We start from the raw sequence: 16,915 nt of genomic DNA, 5'->3' as shown, positions 1-16,915 counted from the left end.
TTGCAAACAGCCAACTAGACTCCTCAAAATAATGCGGCCACTTAAGCTATAGCCAATCAAATAATTTCCTTGCTTTGCTTCCACCTCTGATGTATAAGTCTTCACCCACCCCCCCCCCCCCCCGGCAAAAAAAGTCTTTTCCCCTAGCTCCTGTTGGCGGAGTGCAGATTTTAACCACTTCAGGTTTAATGCTGCTCCATTCATATCTATGTTTGCTCAAATAAATTCTCAAAATCTTTAATATGCCTCAGTTTACAAGATCATATAAATGGAGAAAGAGTGCATATGTGTATGTGTAAACTAATAGTACACGTGTGTGTTAGTCACTCAGTCATGTCTGACTCTTTGTGACCCCACAAAGGGGTCTTTGTAGACCACCAGGCTCTTCTGTCCATAAAATTCTCCAGGCAAGAATACTGGAGTGGGTTGCCATTCCCTTCTCCAGATCTTCCCAACCCAGGGATCAAACCTGAGTCTCCTGTCTTGTAGGAAGATTCTTTACCATCTGAGCCAGCAGGGAAGCCCAATTCTATTATATGAAAGTTGTATGAAAATGTGAAAAAGAAGAACAAAATGGCAATACTTGCTCTATTATATAGTAATTGAGACTAACTGACCTATATCCTGAAACAGACTCTAACATATATAGAAACCGAATTTGTTACAGAGCAATTACCTGTTGCTATGTTGTAAACTACCCCAACACTTCAGATCTTAAAACAGCAATAGTTCTGTACTGGGCTGGCAAGTCCAAAGACTGCTCTCACCTGGCTGGGACCTTAGTGATGACTGTTGGCTGGGGTTCAATTCTCTTCCAGGTGAGCTCTCACTATTTGTTAAAGCCAGTAGCAGGATGGACTTAGATTCAAGGAAAAGGAAAATAAACCTACTTCCTAATGGATGGACTAGTATATATATACCAGGAGGGAAGGAATTGATCATAGCTGTCTTTGGAGCTTATCTAACACAGCTGGACTTACAGGCTAGTGAGAAATGGAGGACCTATCAAATAGGTTATCCACACTGAATAAAAAATTGGACCCTGGCCCACACCTGATCAAAACAATCCCCATTTCACTGTCGGGACTCTGAACGCTCAGTTCCTGTCCCAGGCCTTGCCAGACCTGCCCCAGGAACCCCACCCTCAGGACTGACTCTGCAATAGCCCTCCCTCACCCCCTCTCTTGGGGTTCTGTGGGGGACAGGGGGCCCTTTTTCTGGCTGCATCTGGTCCCTTTTCCAGGACACAGAGCCCTGGGAGGAAGTGGGAGTGGGAGCCAGACAATGAATTCTGTTTGACCACCAGAAAGGGGAGGGGGTAGGCACGCTAGGGGAGGGGGTGTGTGGGGACACGCAAAGAGGACCCCTCCCTTGCAGGTTGCTTTTCTCTGGTGCCAACCTCCCTTCCCGCCCCCCCCCTCCTCCAAGCTCAGAGCCACCTCTTGTGCCCTTGATCGTGCCAGCCAATGCCACCCCCATCCTGGGCACAGTCACACCCTCCCATGTGGTGGGAGGGACACATCCTCCTACCCACTGGCCCCTGCCCTACCTCTCCCTCTAAGAGGGGGGAGGAACTCAAGCCACACTGCCCTGTTTGCTGCCATGAGGCCCCCCCCAGCAATATCCCAGGGGCGGGCCCAATGCCCACTGTACATGAGGCTGCATGAGGAGTCTGCTGGGGCATTGCTGAGCCCCCAGACCCCTAATTAAATGTTTCTTGTCCCAAAAAAAAAAAAAAAAAAAAAAAATTGGACCCTACCTCACGTTGTTGTTGTTTAGTCGCTAAGTCTTATCTGACTCTTTGAGACCCCATGGACTATAGCCCATCAGGCTCCTCTATCCATGTACTTTCCCAGGCAAGAATACTGGGTTGCCATTTCCTTCTCCAGGGCATCTTTCCTATCCAGGAATCAAAATTGCGTATCCTGCTTGGCAGGTGGATGCTTTACCACTGAGCCACCAGGCAAGCCTCAGCTCACACCATACACGAAGACAAATTCCAGACAGATTAAAGCTAAAATGTAGAAAGTAAAACTATAAAATTTTGATAAAACAAACAGGAGAATATGTTTACGAATTGGAAGAGGAAAGTGTTGCAGGAAGGGGGACCCCTTCCAGGGCCCGAAACTGGGCTCTTGTCTAACACTCGGAAATGAATTGTCCGAGGAGACACATGCTGACAAAGCAAGAGATTTTATTGGAAAGGGCACCCGGGTGGAGAGCAGTAGGTAAGGGAACCCAGGAGAACTGCTCCGCCGCGTGGCTCGCAGTCTTGGGTTTTATGGTGATGGGATTAGTTTCCGGGTGGTCTTTGGCCAGTCATTCTAATTCAGAGTCTTTCCTGGTGGCGCAGCATCGCTCAGCCAAGATGGATGCTAGCGGGAGGGATTCTGGGGAGTGGACAGACATGTGGTGTCTCCTCTAGACCTTTCCCGAACTCTTCTGGCTGGTGGTGGCTTATTAGTTCCGTATTCCTTATCAGGATCTCCTGTCATAAAACAACTCATGCAAATGGTTACTATGGTGCCTGGCCAGGGTGGGCGGTTTCAATCAGTGTGCTTCCCCTAACAAAAGGATTTCTGAAGTGAGACATCAAGAGTCAAGGGAGACTTATGAGTGAATTTCAGCTACATTGTGGGTTAAGGACTTCAATGGCAGAGAAACTAATCACCATGTTTGACATGGTTTACATAGGAAAATACTTTTCATATTCTAAGAGTATAGGACTAATTTATAAATCCTCTATGCACTCATTTAAAAATTTTAATATAATTTTTGTTGTACTTTCTAAAAATATCTGCAGCTGTTAACCAAAGTCAGGTAAAGCATATTCACTTAAGGCAGCCAGAGGGACTTCCCTGGTGATCCAGTGGCTGAGACTCCCAACTCCCAATGCCAGGTGTCCCGGTTCCATCCCAGGGCAGGGGTTTAAGTCCCACATTCCCACAACGAAGAATTCGCACACCATAACTAAATATCCTTCATGCTGCAACTTAAGAGCAACTAAGGATTCCACATGCTAAAACTAAGGACCCGGGGCAGACAAATAAATAAATATTTTAGAACTTTGTTTTGATTGCAGATGAGGAACAAGGGATACTCATGTGCTCTTCTAAATGGAAGTAGAATTAGATACCACCTATTTGGAAAACAATTTGACATGAATAATTTCAAAGAAGCACCTAACCTATAATCCAGCAATTCTACTTCCAGATGTATTTGCTGAAGAACTCTTGAAAATATATATCAGAAGGCAAAGTGTTTATAGGAGCAATGTTTGCAATAATTAAAAAAAATGAAATTTACCTAAATCGGTTGATAAGAGAATGACTTGTTCTTTAAATGGAATATTAGGTATGAAGTTGGCTGCCTTTCAAGGTGAGAAAAAAAGCACAAGGTAAGCCAAAAAAAGTCACAGAAGACTAGACTCAGTATAATTCTACTTACATAAGGTTCAAAAATATAGAAAACCAAACAACATATTGGTTGGAGACTGATATGTGATAAGATCATAAAGAAAAATAAGAGAATAATAAATATAAAATTCAGGATTGTGGTTACCTCTGGGAAGAGAGAGGGATGAGAACAAGGAGACACAGAGTGGGCTTGGCTACAAAGATATTGTAATTGTCCATTTTTAAACCAGTTACTGAATTCATGGGTGTTCATGGTATTGCTATTCTTTAAGCCTTCCACATATGTTATAATTATTACTTTACATATATGCAGTATGCAATAAAAATAATAAGAAAATTAAAGTCTTTATAAATGCATGGAATATAGTGAATGAAGAGTGTGCAATAGTAGAAATAATAAAAGTTTAAAATTTGAAAATAAGAGCGATTTAAATCCCTTTTCCTTGTTTCCCAAAAACCTAGACAAAAGAGCAACTTGGGTTTATTTTTTCAACCAGTTTTTTTTTTCAACAGCAATTTTTTTTCTCCTGATCTTCAGCAGGAACCTGAACTGTACGAGAAAACAAGCCATGTGGCTATATGCGAGAAGCTTCTGGAACCAAAGGATAGAATGGAGAGGAAAAAGATAAATTGACCTTTGTCCCAGAGTATCTAAAGTTCATCAGACTCATCGAGAAAGCAACAGTAAATCCCCTCTAGTGGCTTGCATCCTGTCTGCGTGTGACATTCACCCCACCCCCCGCCACTGTCTCTCACTACCCCCATCTCAGCCTTACTTTGATCTTATGATAAAGATCCTGGGTTGCATTACAAAACCCTCATCTATTAACTTGGCACAGTAGGCTCCAGATCTAATCACTTCGTAATTCCCATGATCTCCGCCCTGGCTCTGAAGGGTTGCCTTTGGTGGGAGAAGAGGGTCCCACATTTCCATTGTTTTTCAAATCTCCTCCTTTTTCTCTATCTTCTATCCCATAGGAATCATTATTTTACCTTTCTAGCGTGGTCTCCCTGCATGGTCTAGAAGTTAAATCTATCAAGTATTGATTATATCTGTTAGTTCCATTAATTTAGGATTCCTGCCCAACATCCTATCCAGGTTATTCTAAATTTATCTACATGCCTGGCTCTCAGAAGACTCCAAGGTACCAATCCATTTCTAAAAGAATGAGGAACCATGCAATTTTGTAAACTATACATCCTGAGCTCTTCACTTACTCTGAGATCTTGAACAAGTTACTTAGACTTTTTGTATCTCAGTTTCCTCTCCTCTAAAATGGAGGAACAATAAGACTTATCTGAAAGAGCTATAGAGAGGACAAAAGATGGTATACATGTTGCAGACCCTTTGAGGCTACTTACTAATATCCTTTCTCTTTCCCAGAAAAGACTACCTGTGAAGCAAAAAAATTCTGAGCTCTGCTCAGCTTTGCTAAACCAGAATCTCAGAGAAGATGGGGGATGTCTGAGAATCTTTACATTTAATTCTGATCAAAGTGATAATTCTGACACACATATGTGGTAGGCACCATTCTAAGAATGATCCCCAATGACCTCACTCTTGCATAATCCCATCCCTTTTGAGTAGGGATGAAATCTGTGATTATGATGAGATATCATTTGCCCAGGAAGAGATTATCTGTGTGAGTTTCATCTCATCACATGAGCACTTTAAAAGCAGAGTTTTCTCCAGCAGATAGCAGAAGAGAAAATATGTGAAACCCTAAGGAGAGAGCTCAGTGGAGCTCACCTGAACTTTTGACCTATGGAACTATGAGGTAATAAAATGGGGATTGTTTGAAGCCACTAAACTTGTGGCAACTTGTTATGCAGCCATAGAAAATCAGAACAATATTCAAACTTGGGAACAGCTAGAAATAATATCCTATTCTCACTCCTCTATCCTCTATGCACACTAGCACTGATTTATCTCTGTCTGCATGTGAAGGGTTTTTTGGTTTTTTTTTTGTTTTTTAAACTGAAAGAAGGTGGACAAATGTTTTTATGAGAAGGGCTGAGTAATGGGAGAAAAAAACCCAGGAGGTTGAAAGGTGATAGTGACTAGTTTTCAGATTAGTTTTCAGTCTCTTAGGAGCCTAAAAGTTGAGAGTTCAAGGGGGATTTGAGAGGCTTTCAAACATATGGAAGGCTGCTTTTGGCAAACCCTTAGCAAACACCACTTAGTTGGAATCTGACTGAACCCAAGCAGTGTCCTTGGCAGAACCTTGGGCAATCCCATGCTGGGTAGTGAGTCTTCTCCCATGCAATGCCCATGGGCACAAGCTACCAACCAACAGAAGGAAGATGGGACTCACACCTTTGGGTGTCTTCTGCAAATAACTGGGGCCACTGATGGAAGTGGGGCAGGTTGTGGGACAATGGCTAATTAGCAGGGCCCATCAGACTAGCAGACATCTAGGCTGCATGTGGAAAATAAGTACCATAGGTATGATATTTAGTAGACTTTTCATAAAGGCTGATTCTCCCTTAAGCTTCCCCTTAATAGATAAGAATGTGTTATAGTCCTGATTATCAAATTCTATTCCTGGCCTAGTTCTAGATTCCCTGTTAATTTGAGCAAAAATTTATTTCTGTCTATTGTAGCTGCCTATGATAGGTACCCCCTTTCTTCCTTCCTAAATGCCTTGTCCTTCAATCACACTTGACCTCAGTCACAATATTTCCCTGAAATCTGTTTTTGGCATCAGATTTGATCTTTGAAAGTTCAAATGCCTTCTGGCATTCTGAGTGAAAGAATGCCAACTTTAATGTCATTTCTAGCCTCCTGAACTTGCATTTGACCAATTTGCAAGTAACTTCAGAGTTAACGATCAAATCTACTCAGCTTAACTATGTCATTAAAAGAATGACATATCATTCAGGATCATAATTAATATCTGAATTGTTTCCTAGGTGGCCCACTGGTAAAGAATCCATTTGCTAATGCAGGAGACATGGGTTCAATCCCTGGGTTGGGAAGATCCCCTGGAGAAGGAAATGGCACCCCACTCCAGTATTCTTGCCTGGAAAATTCCATGGACAGAGGAGCCTGGCAGGCTACAGTCCATAGGATCACAAAGAATTGGATGCGACTGAATGACTGAGTACACAAGCATGCACATGTATTTTCACATAGGTAAGCTTTTGAACGTAACTCAGAGCATAAGAAAAATAGTGTATGCTTTGGATTTTTAATTCCTGTCACTCAGTTGAAGTCTCAATGTATATTTTTAGTTTGTAGAGTAAAATGTTAATGAAGATTTTGAAAGCTCTAAATGTTATGGGAAAAATTAAGAAACTTCTAATAAAGAGAGAATAGAGAGATAGCATTCACTAGAAAATTTTAGGAAGATTGTCATCTTTTTTGAATCAACAGTCTTTATTAAAATTTAGATAACAAGGCAAAACAATGGAGATTATCATAATTCTAATCTTTGTAGAACTGTATAGTGTTCTAAGATTCACAACATTAAATAAAATAACCTTAACCTCTAAAACTGCCTTTGGATTTTAGTTATTTAGTTCCATTAGGCCATGAATCTTCAGTTGTGTTTTCTGAAAATAATTACCATGCAGCCTAATGAAGCAGAATTACCAACTGTAAACGGAGAGATAACAAGGATACTTTCATCATTTTTCTTCATGCATAGAAAGGAAGACAAAGAATTTCAGAATTGCTTTGTCGTGTACTTATATATAGGATGTTCAAACAAGATAAAATAGCTGCAATTACATTCTTAAAAGGCTGCTTGAATGAAAGACTTTAATGCAATACTTTGCAGATTAAAATAGCAATATAGCAGGGCTTACAAACCACCAGTGGTTGCCTGCAGAGAACGTGGCTCCTGTGCCAGAAACTGCCAAAGAAATAGACAAAGCATTGTTTCTGAAGATAGCAAGTGTTTCTTATCTGTAAATAAGCCAGTTCAGTTCAGTCGCTCAGTTGTGTCCGACTCTTTGCAACCTCATGGACTGCAGCACACCAGGCCTCCCTGTCCATCACCAACTCCCAGAGCTTACTCAAACTCATGTCCATTGAGTCAGTGTTGCCATCCAACCATCTCATCCTCTGTCGTCTCCTTCTCCTCCCGCCTTCTATCATTCCCAGCATAAACGTCTTTTCCAATGAGTCAGTTCTTCGCATCAGGTTACCAAAGTATTGGAGTTTCAGCTCCAGCATCAGTCCTTCCAATGAATATTCAGGGCTGATTTCCTTTAGGATGGACTGGTTGGATCTCCTTGCAGTCCAAGGGACTCTCAAAAGTCTTCCCCAGCACCACAGTTTGAAAGCATCAATTATTCGGTGCTCAGCTTTCTTTATAGTCCAACTCTCACATCCATACATGGCCCCTGGAAATCATAGCCTTGACGAGACAGACCTCTGTTGGCAAAGTAATGTCTCTGCTTTTTAATCTGCTGTCTAAGTTGGTCATAACTTTTCTTCCAAGGAGTAAGCGTCTTTTAATTTCATGGCAGCAATCACCATCTGCAGTGATTTTGGAGCCCCCAAAAATAAAGTCGGCCACTGTTTCCCCGTCTATTTCCCATGAAGTGATGGGACCGGATGCCATGATCTTAGTTTTCTGAATGTTGAGCTTTAAGACAACTTTTTCATTCTCCTCTTTCACTTTCATCAAGAGGCTCTTTAGTTCTTCACTTTCTGTCATAAGGGTGGTATCATCTGCATATCTGAGGTTAACTTCTTGCTTAACTCTGCAATAACCATTTCTCTGCTCTAAACTCCAACATTTAAGTTTGTTTGGCTTCACTGTGATTCAGGCACAGGGGCTTGTGTTTGACAATGATCTCCATTCCAGGCAACTTGGAAGCAAGGCAAGAAAATATCTGACTTGCAGTTGTCCTCGGTCCTACGCTGACATTGGTTAAAAGGGTAAATCTCATTGAAATCAATGGTTCATTGTGAAACTGTGTAACTCAGAGTGGGTCTTGAACCCCTGGTCTTTAAACTGAGATCATACCTGGTCTCAGGACTTAATGAAGCTCAGGTTCTTGATGTTTCATAGCAGAAAAAGTTCAGTGACAGACAAAGTGATAGGTGAGAAGTGGATTTATTTAGAGAGAAATACATTCCATAGACAGAATGGGGTCATCTTAGAAGGTGAGAGCAGCCCCCAAATATGGTGTTTTATGGACTGGGTAATTTCGTAAGCCTTTGAGTGGGAGGATTTTTTCCAACTATTTTGGGGAAGGGGTGAGGATTTTCAGGAATTGGATTTGATCCTTGATGGTCGGGCACTGGTGGGTGTGTCACTTAGCTTATACTATGTCTTGCAGGGCTTCCCAGGTGATGCAGTGGTAAAGAATCTGCCTGCCGATGCAGGAGACACAGGAGATGAGGGTTTGATCCCTGGGTCAGGAAGATTCCCTGAAGAAGGAAATGGCAACCCACCAGTATTCTTGCCTGGAAGATTCCATGGACAGAGGAACCTGTCCATGGAGTCCATGGAGTCACAAAGTGCTGGACATGACTGAGCAACTGAGCACACATGCAATGTATTTCGATGAGTGTATAATGAGGCTCAAAGCATGCTACAGTCCATGGAGTCACAGAGTCCAACATGACCAAGCAACTGAACAGAGGGTTCAGTTCACTTCAGTTCAGTTGCTCAGTCACGTCCAACTCTTTGTGACCCCATGGACCGCAGCACGCCAAACTTCCCTGTCTGTCACCAACTCCCCAAGCTTGCTCAAACACATGTTCATCGAGTCGGTGATGCCATCCAGCCATCTCATCCTCTGTCATCCTCTTCTCCTCCTGCCTTCAATCTTTCCCAGCCTTAGGGTCTTTTCCAAGGAGTCAGTTCTTCGCATCAGATGGCCAAAGTACTGGAGTTTTGGCTTCAGCATCAATCAGTCCTTCCAATGAATATTCAGGACTGATATCCTGACAGAGTTCACTAGAAGTCAAATCTGCCATCTTGGACCTAGTTGGTTCTAACCAGTGTCTGTCATGTCTATGGCTATGTCATTCTTTTAAAGTTTGTGCCCTGCCCCTTTCCTCCTGTTTCAGTTGGTTAAAATGAACTTAGGGCATGGGTATTATTTTCTCTTGGTTTCTATGGAGGTAGCCATGCCCCAAGTGGTGCATCATCTATGCTGCTTTCTTGCTTCCTGAAGCAGTGCCTCCCTGGAACTGAGAATTGTTCTGTAATTCTCTTTCCCTCTCTCTCTTTGCTCATTTTTAAACCTTTCATGAAGACTTTGTAAATTGTGCTTGTTCTGCCTTTCAAACTGTCTGAAGTTAATGTATCTATTGTTCTATAATTGGCAGGTTCCATTAGTAAGCATTGAGAGTGTCCCATGAGTAGAGGCACTGATGTGTCTCTCTGCACAATAACAGATGATATCGTATAATGGAAACAATATGTATCAGCCAACAGCCACAAAAAATCATGTGAGCAGTCACAGTGATTTCAGTGAGATTCCTCTCTGCCCTTTTAGAGTCCTACAAGCATCTTACATGAAACACACAAAGGCAAAGTGTAACAGTATTCTGACACTGGAAGCTTGAAGGCAGAGCTCTCCAATAAAAACATTATGTGAGTCACATACGTAAAGTGTTGATTGTACATGTAATTTAAAGTAGCCACATTTTTAAAAAAAACAGGTAAAAAGAACAGGTGAAGTTCATTGTTGGTTTATTTGGTTTTGGTTTTTATAAGAAACAGTGAGACCATAGACACTGAAATGTCACAGAACAAATATAACTTAATGAGTTATATAACAAGTATAACTTAATGAGTCTTTATAAGGTGAGCAAGACTGAGCGCCAAAGAATTGATGCTTTCAAACTGTGGTGCTGGAGAAGATGCTTGAGAGTCCTTTGGACTGCAAGGAGATCAAACCAGTCAAACCTAAAGGAAATTATCCATGAATATTCATTGGAATGACTGATACTAAAGCTGAAGCTCCAATACTTTGGCCACCTGATGTGAGGAGCCAACTCATTGGAAAAGGCCCTGATGCTGGGATAGACTGAGGGCAGAAGAAGGAGACAACAGATGATGAGATGGTTGGATGGCATCACCGACACGATGGACATGAGTTTGACTGAGCTCTGGGAGTTGGTGATGGACAGGGAAGCCTGGCGTGCTGCAGTCCATGGGGTCACAAAGAGTCAGACATGACTGAGCAACTGAACAGCAAAAACATCTGTGTCACAACTAACCAAGTTAAGAAATAGAAGTTTTCAGGCTACCTCAGAAGTCTCCTGGTGTGTCTTGGCCTAATTTCAGCCCAGTCCTACCATCCATGCATTATCAGTTTCCTGACTTTTTAAAATTTATAGACATTATTTTTAAAACAGTTGTAGATTTACAGAAAAAATGAGCAGATGGTACTGAGAGTTTCCTTGTGCCTCCACAAACATACCCAGTTTTCCCTATTATTAGCATCTTTCATCAACTGGTATAGTAGTTACAGTTAATGAATCAATATTGATAAATTATTATCAAATAAGTCAAAGTTTATTCAGATTTCCTTCGTTTTTACCTAATGTTCCTTTATTGTTCAAGAGTCCAATCCAGGATTGAATTTTTTTGTAGGGGTTGAGGAGAGAGAACACTTTATTAATTACTTTACAATATCACCTTGCCATACTCATTAATAAAGTTATAGTCCTTTATTAGTTATTAGTCTGTAATTATAGTCCTTTAAAAGCTTTAGTGAGAGCAGCAACAGTAACATACACTCACTCTCATAGGCTCTAAACTGGGCCATTTACAAAAGGATGCATCATTAGTTTTCAGGGAAAGTCATATAGCTAATTCACAATATTCTGCCTAGATATTCCCACATTTTTCTCCCATTTGTGAGTCAGCATTTGACTTCAAACTTATAAATGTTTTACATTTTAAAAGTTCTAAAATGTTCTGTAATTCCATTCCAATCAAAACAATTTTGTCAATTAGTTCAGTTTTCAGACTAATTCCCCAAGCCTATTTCATTCCTCTTGTAGCAGAAATCAATTACATTTGAACTGAAAATTGTAGAAAACAATACTGTTACATTATTTAAATAGCTCTGAGCATAAAAAGATACAACACATGTGTGTTTTTTTAATGTATAAATAGCCCAGCAGTAAAAGGTCTTTTACTGAAGACCATGATTGGCTTCATGGTCTCAGAAACTCTCCTTAACTCTCCACTCTCCCAGTTTTCTTCTTCTGAACGCTTGGGAGTTCATCACAGTCCTCTATCATCCCTTTTCATCAATCTTTCAAATAGTAAGAACTTTTAGGAAAAAAATGAAAAGACTGCTCTTTTAGCTTGAGGTCAATGGAGGAGACCTCCATTGGAAGGTAGGTAGAAGGTTGGTGACATGTACAGAAAATATGATTTTTAAACATATTCAAACTTTTTAATGATAAAATTTAAAGCCATTTTTCTCAAGCTTTTAAATTCAACATACAAATCTCATTATTCTATTAATAAATCTAGTACATTTTAATAAGGGGGCTCTGATTAATATTCTCAAGTTGAACAAGCTAAACTACTTCCAACCTGTTATGTTTACAAGCTTAGTTTAATTAAATTTTCCCTAAACGTTCTAAACTGCATTAATAAATTCAACATATTCAATTTTCTTTTTTAAGTACATTTATCACCTATCCTGACAAGCAAAACATTCTCAATACTTACAGACTAAATTAAATTTATAAATATAACAAATCTCTTAAACATTCCAATACTGTATTGCTTGCAAACCATAAAATCCTCTTACACCTTTCAGCAATAAATTACAAATCTAAAGTCAATTACCCCATTACACATTTCAAGTTGGAATCGGAAGGCTAATCTCTCAGCCATTCTCCTACACCCAATTATTTTTGACACTATATATACTGTGAATACCAAATATACACAGATTGTTGTTCCTAAATTTAATGCAAAAGTGTTAATACTGGGCATTTGGTCTCTTTTCTATATTTAATTCTAAATTTTCCCAAGGCAAAAATACATGAACACACTACAATTAAGGAAACAGTTACAGCATCTCAAAATGAGTTGATGCTCCCATCCCAAGCAAGTTGCATTGACTTCTTGGCAGAGATTTTTTGGCCCAGGGCAGGACATGAATTCCAGGGTTATTTTTCTAGCACCAAAAATAGATGCACTTGCCTTTTTTAAGTTAGTCACTTATTCCAACTGGGGATAATGATCCACGTCTTTCCAAGGGAAATAGTTTTGCTGAACCCATCTTCTGTGTGTTAATTACATCATTATCTAATTCTTTGAATTTCCAACCCACTCCATCCCTTAAGCTGCTTCACCTCTTTACATGGATTCAACTAGTCTTTCTACTACTTGATTGAACCGAGCATTATTTTCAAATTTTTGTCTTTGTCTGTTATCTGTCCAATCTCTAAGTCTTATCAACTTTTTGCCCCTTTGCTGTTTGTTCATCTCTGGGTTGGGAAGACCCCCTGGAGGAAGGAGGGCATGGCAACCCACTCCAGTATTCTTGCCTGGGGAAATCCCATGGACAGAGGAACAGGGCAGGATACAGTCCATGGGGCTGCAAAGAGTCAGACACGACTGCAATGACTTAGCATGCAGCACATGCACATCTCACTGCTCTATGGAGATTATTTCTGACATCCTGATGTCCCAAGGGAAACATCTGAATACAGATTTTGTTCCCCAGTACTTCTTTGCAAGCGGGTCTGGGAGCTACTGATAACCACTGATAAACTTTTGCCCCCAGAAAATTCATTCTTTTTTTTTTTTAAGAATGTATTAAAATTTGTTTTAATTTATTTGCACCAGATCTTAGTTGTGTTTTTAGTTGTGCCACGTTGGATCTAATTCCTGACCAGGGATCAAACCCAGGCCCCCCTGCACTGGGAGTGTAGTGTAGCCACTGGACTACCAGTGAAGTCCTCAGAAAATTCTTCCTTGAACTGTGGCTTTTGTTGACTGGCTTTATCTCTTTATGCCCCTAACCTCCTTTCCTACCATTCCCTACCTTGCTCTCTCCACTGCTCAGCAGGCTTTCACTTATGCTTGGTCTCCATGCAGGACCTTTACCCTTGGCATTCCTTCTGCCCAGCTCCCTCTCCCTCCCCTCACCTTTAATCTTCAGGTCTTGGTTTCAATTTCACTTGCATTAACTTCTTTCTTTATGAGCGCGCACATTCTAATGAAGTCCCTATTGGGAATGACCCCCATCTGGGCTGTGATGCCTTTTCAGGGTGGTCTGTCCCACGGGCTCCACTAGGGCGAGGACTGTGTTTGTGCTTGATTTTTATTCTCAGAGCCTAGCACATGTCTGCCATACAACTAACTGTTCCACAAAACTACTTATAATGTAGATTTGAATTTCAATTGAAACTCTAATTTCTAAAAAAGAAGAAATACTGTATCTTGAAATTTAGCATTTGAGAGAAACGGGTTTAATAAGGAATTAGAGATTTCTGCAGATTTCACAGAGGGAGTGGATAGTGGAGGGACACATAGGTAGATGCAGGTTATTAGTGATGTTTATGATTGCTTATTATACTATGCTTTATGCGTGCATGCTAAGTCACTTCAGTCAGGTCCAACTCTTTGCAATCCTATGGACCATAGCCCTCCAGGCTCCTCTGTCCATGGGGTTCTCCAGGCAAGAATACTGGAGTGGGTTACCATGCCCTCCTTCAGGGGATCTCCCGACTCAGGGATCAAACCTACTTCTCCTGCATCTCCAGCATTGTAGGCAAATTCTTCGCCATTGAGCCACCAGGGAAGACCATTATGCTTTATACCTAATATCTATTACAGAATTCTATTTGTATTAGATATGTTGTAGCTAGTGTATCAAATATAAAAATAATAAAGGAAAAATGGAATCATAAGAAAAAGATTTCTGACTGTTTCAAATTTGACATATATAGAGAGAAACGTTATACTGAAATTAATATACAGAGAAGTGCCCAAGTCAGTGTACAGCTTGATGAGCGTTCATGTAACTAGTTCCAGATCAAACAGAACATTCCCAGCACCTCAGAAGACCCTCGTGTGTCCCCTAACAGTGGCTTCCACATTTACTCAAATTTGATTAGGAAAAAACCTGAAGTCACTTCATTACTCCAAAACTTGGTGGCTTAAAACAGCAATACTCACTAATTTGCTAACAAGTACACAATTTGAGAAGGGCTTAGAGGGACAGCTGTCTGTGTTCCATGTGGCATATGACTAGAGGCAAAGAAAAATACATGCTCACCCCTATATCACTAGTTCTAACTGGACTTGGAACTAAGAATCTGTTTCAATCAATTTTTTTGGCTGACTGGATCAATCCCAACCTGAAACCAGACCTGAATTTGGATTTTCAGTCATCTGAGCCAATATATTTACTTTTAAGCCAGTTGGAACTGTATTTTCTGTGGCTTACAACTATAAGATTCTTAATGGATAAGAGAGAGACCAGGGTGTAAAGAGAGAATAAAGCATCTCTGAGAAGAAAGAAGAGGGATTCAGATGACCAGAGACTACGAAGAGATGTCCCTAGTGATGGAGGAGAAGCAGGGATGGATCCCACATGCCTTTGGTGGCAGTGCCCTGAGGAGATGGAAAGGCTTCAGAGGGATGGAGTGGTGACCAAGGGAGGTGGCTGCCTGGCTGAGGTTGGGGGAGATTCCAGCAGCAAAAGTCAAACCATCATTCCGTAAGTGAGGCACAAAAATCAGTAGACGGCATCCAGATCTGAATGGACTAGAGGGAGAGACAATAGCCATCTCCACAGAGGTCAGTGTAGAGAGTTGACTGAGGGCTTCCAAAATGTGGGTCCTGCATGAGGCCACATAACTTTGGCTTGACTCCCAGGAAGGGAAAGGAAAGGAAAGCTCCAAGAATGACCGTGATCAGTTTCCTGCCAACCTGGCAGAGTAGGAACGTGACATGAAAACTCAAGTTGATATGTAGAAAATCATTTTTCAGTACACCTGGCTTTGTGGACTGGGATTCCTATCAGCTAAACAAGAGTGATAAAGAGTGTGCCTGAGGACTTGAGTTTTGAATACTGGAGGGAATGTGAGCAGAGTGTGGGAGATTGATTGGTAGGGATTGGATGCAGAATGCTCAGTAGGTGAAGCTCCCCTTGAGGGTTGGGGAAGGGAAAGTAATTTACAAGCTCTTCCACAACAACCTTTCTCCACTACAGAAAACCACAAGTGTTTCTGAATATGCAAATTAGTCTATATGTGATTGCCTAATAGAGAAATGATAACAGTAAAAGGTATTTTGACTCATGAAATTTTACCCAATAGGTTAATGTTTTACTCCACAAAATTTACTCCACTTTGTTCCACTAGGTAACATAGACAATGGCAACGTAGATGCACATAGCTAAATATACTAAGCCACAGAGGAATACAGTACTGTATAGAATAGCCATGATTCATCCAATGTTTTTCTCTTGCCTTGATTTAGCCATGTCTTCAGTCTAAGAGATGGAATTCTCCCTGATTTTTGTATATTGAATTCTTGTCTCCATGAATCAACAGCTCCAACTTGTTGTTTTTTTTTAATTGGAGTCTAGCTGATTGACAATGCTGTGTTAGTTTCAGGTGTGCAGTCAAGTGAATAAGTTATACATACACATAAATCAACTCTTTAAGACTCTTTTCCCATATAGGTCATTACAGACAGTGCAGTACAGTACAGAAGGTCCTTATTAGTTATCTGTTTTATATATAGTAGTGTGTGTATTCAACCTGTTCTTATACCCTTTACATCAAGCTAGCTTCACTTTTTTAAAGTAAAGCCCTCCCCCCCAAAAAATGAATAAATAAAGTAAAGCCCAATATACAATTTCTTATAATAGGGGTTGGGGCTTCCCTGATAGCTCAGTTGGTAAAGAATCCCCCTGCAATGCAGGAGACCCCAGTTCAATTCCTGGGTCAGGAAGATCTCTGGACAAGGGATGGGCTACCCACTCCAGTATTCTTGGGCTTCCCTTGTGGCTCAACTGGTAAAGAATCTGCCTACAATGAAGGAGACCTGGGTTCAAACCCTGGGCTAGGAAGATCCTCTGGAGAAGGGAAAGGCTACCCACTCCAGTAGCCTGGCCCAGAGGATTCCATGGACTGTATAGTCCACGGGGTCACAAAGAGTCGGACACGACTGAGCGACTATCACAATAGGGGTTAAACTTGTCTTTTTTTGTATTTTTATTAGAATCAGGTTTGTCGTTGTTAGTACTGTGGTTATTAAGTTGCATACATTTTAAGTGGTCTGTCCCAACCATTTTCTCTAAGCCTTGTTTTAACTGTGCTTTTTTGCAGAATGGAGTCTTTTCTGAATATGTTTCTCGGATTCTCGTGGCACTGCTTGTAGTGTTCTTGCACCAGCCACCAGGTGGCATCACTAGGTGGCTGCCCCAGGCAACTTTGCTTTCCAGGAATTCTGAGCGCCGAGGGTCAGGAAAGGAGCAGGTATTCCTGTTTCCACGCCTCGCCTCTTCCAACTTGTCCGAGTCTTGCCTGCTAACTACTCTTA

This window comes from Muntiacus reevesi, chromosome 1 (assembly GCF_963930625.1).
Source record: "Muntiacus reevesi chromosome 1, mMunRee1.1, whole genome shotgun sequence".
In the NCBI taxonomy this organism is placed as follows: Eukaryota; Metazoa; Chordata; class Mammalia; order Artiodactyla; family Cervidae; genus Muntiacus; species Muntiacus reevesi.
This window is presented reverse-complemented; position numbering follows the sequence as displayed.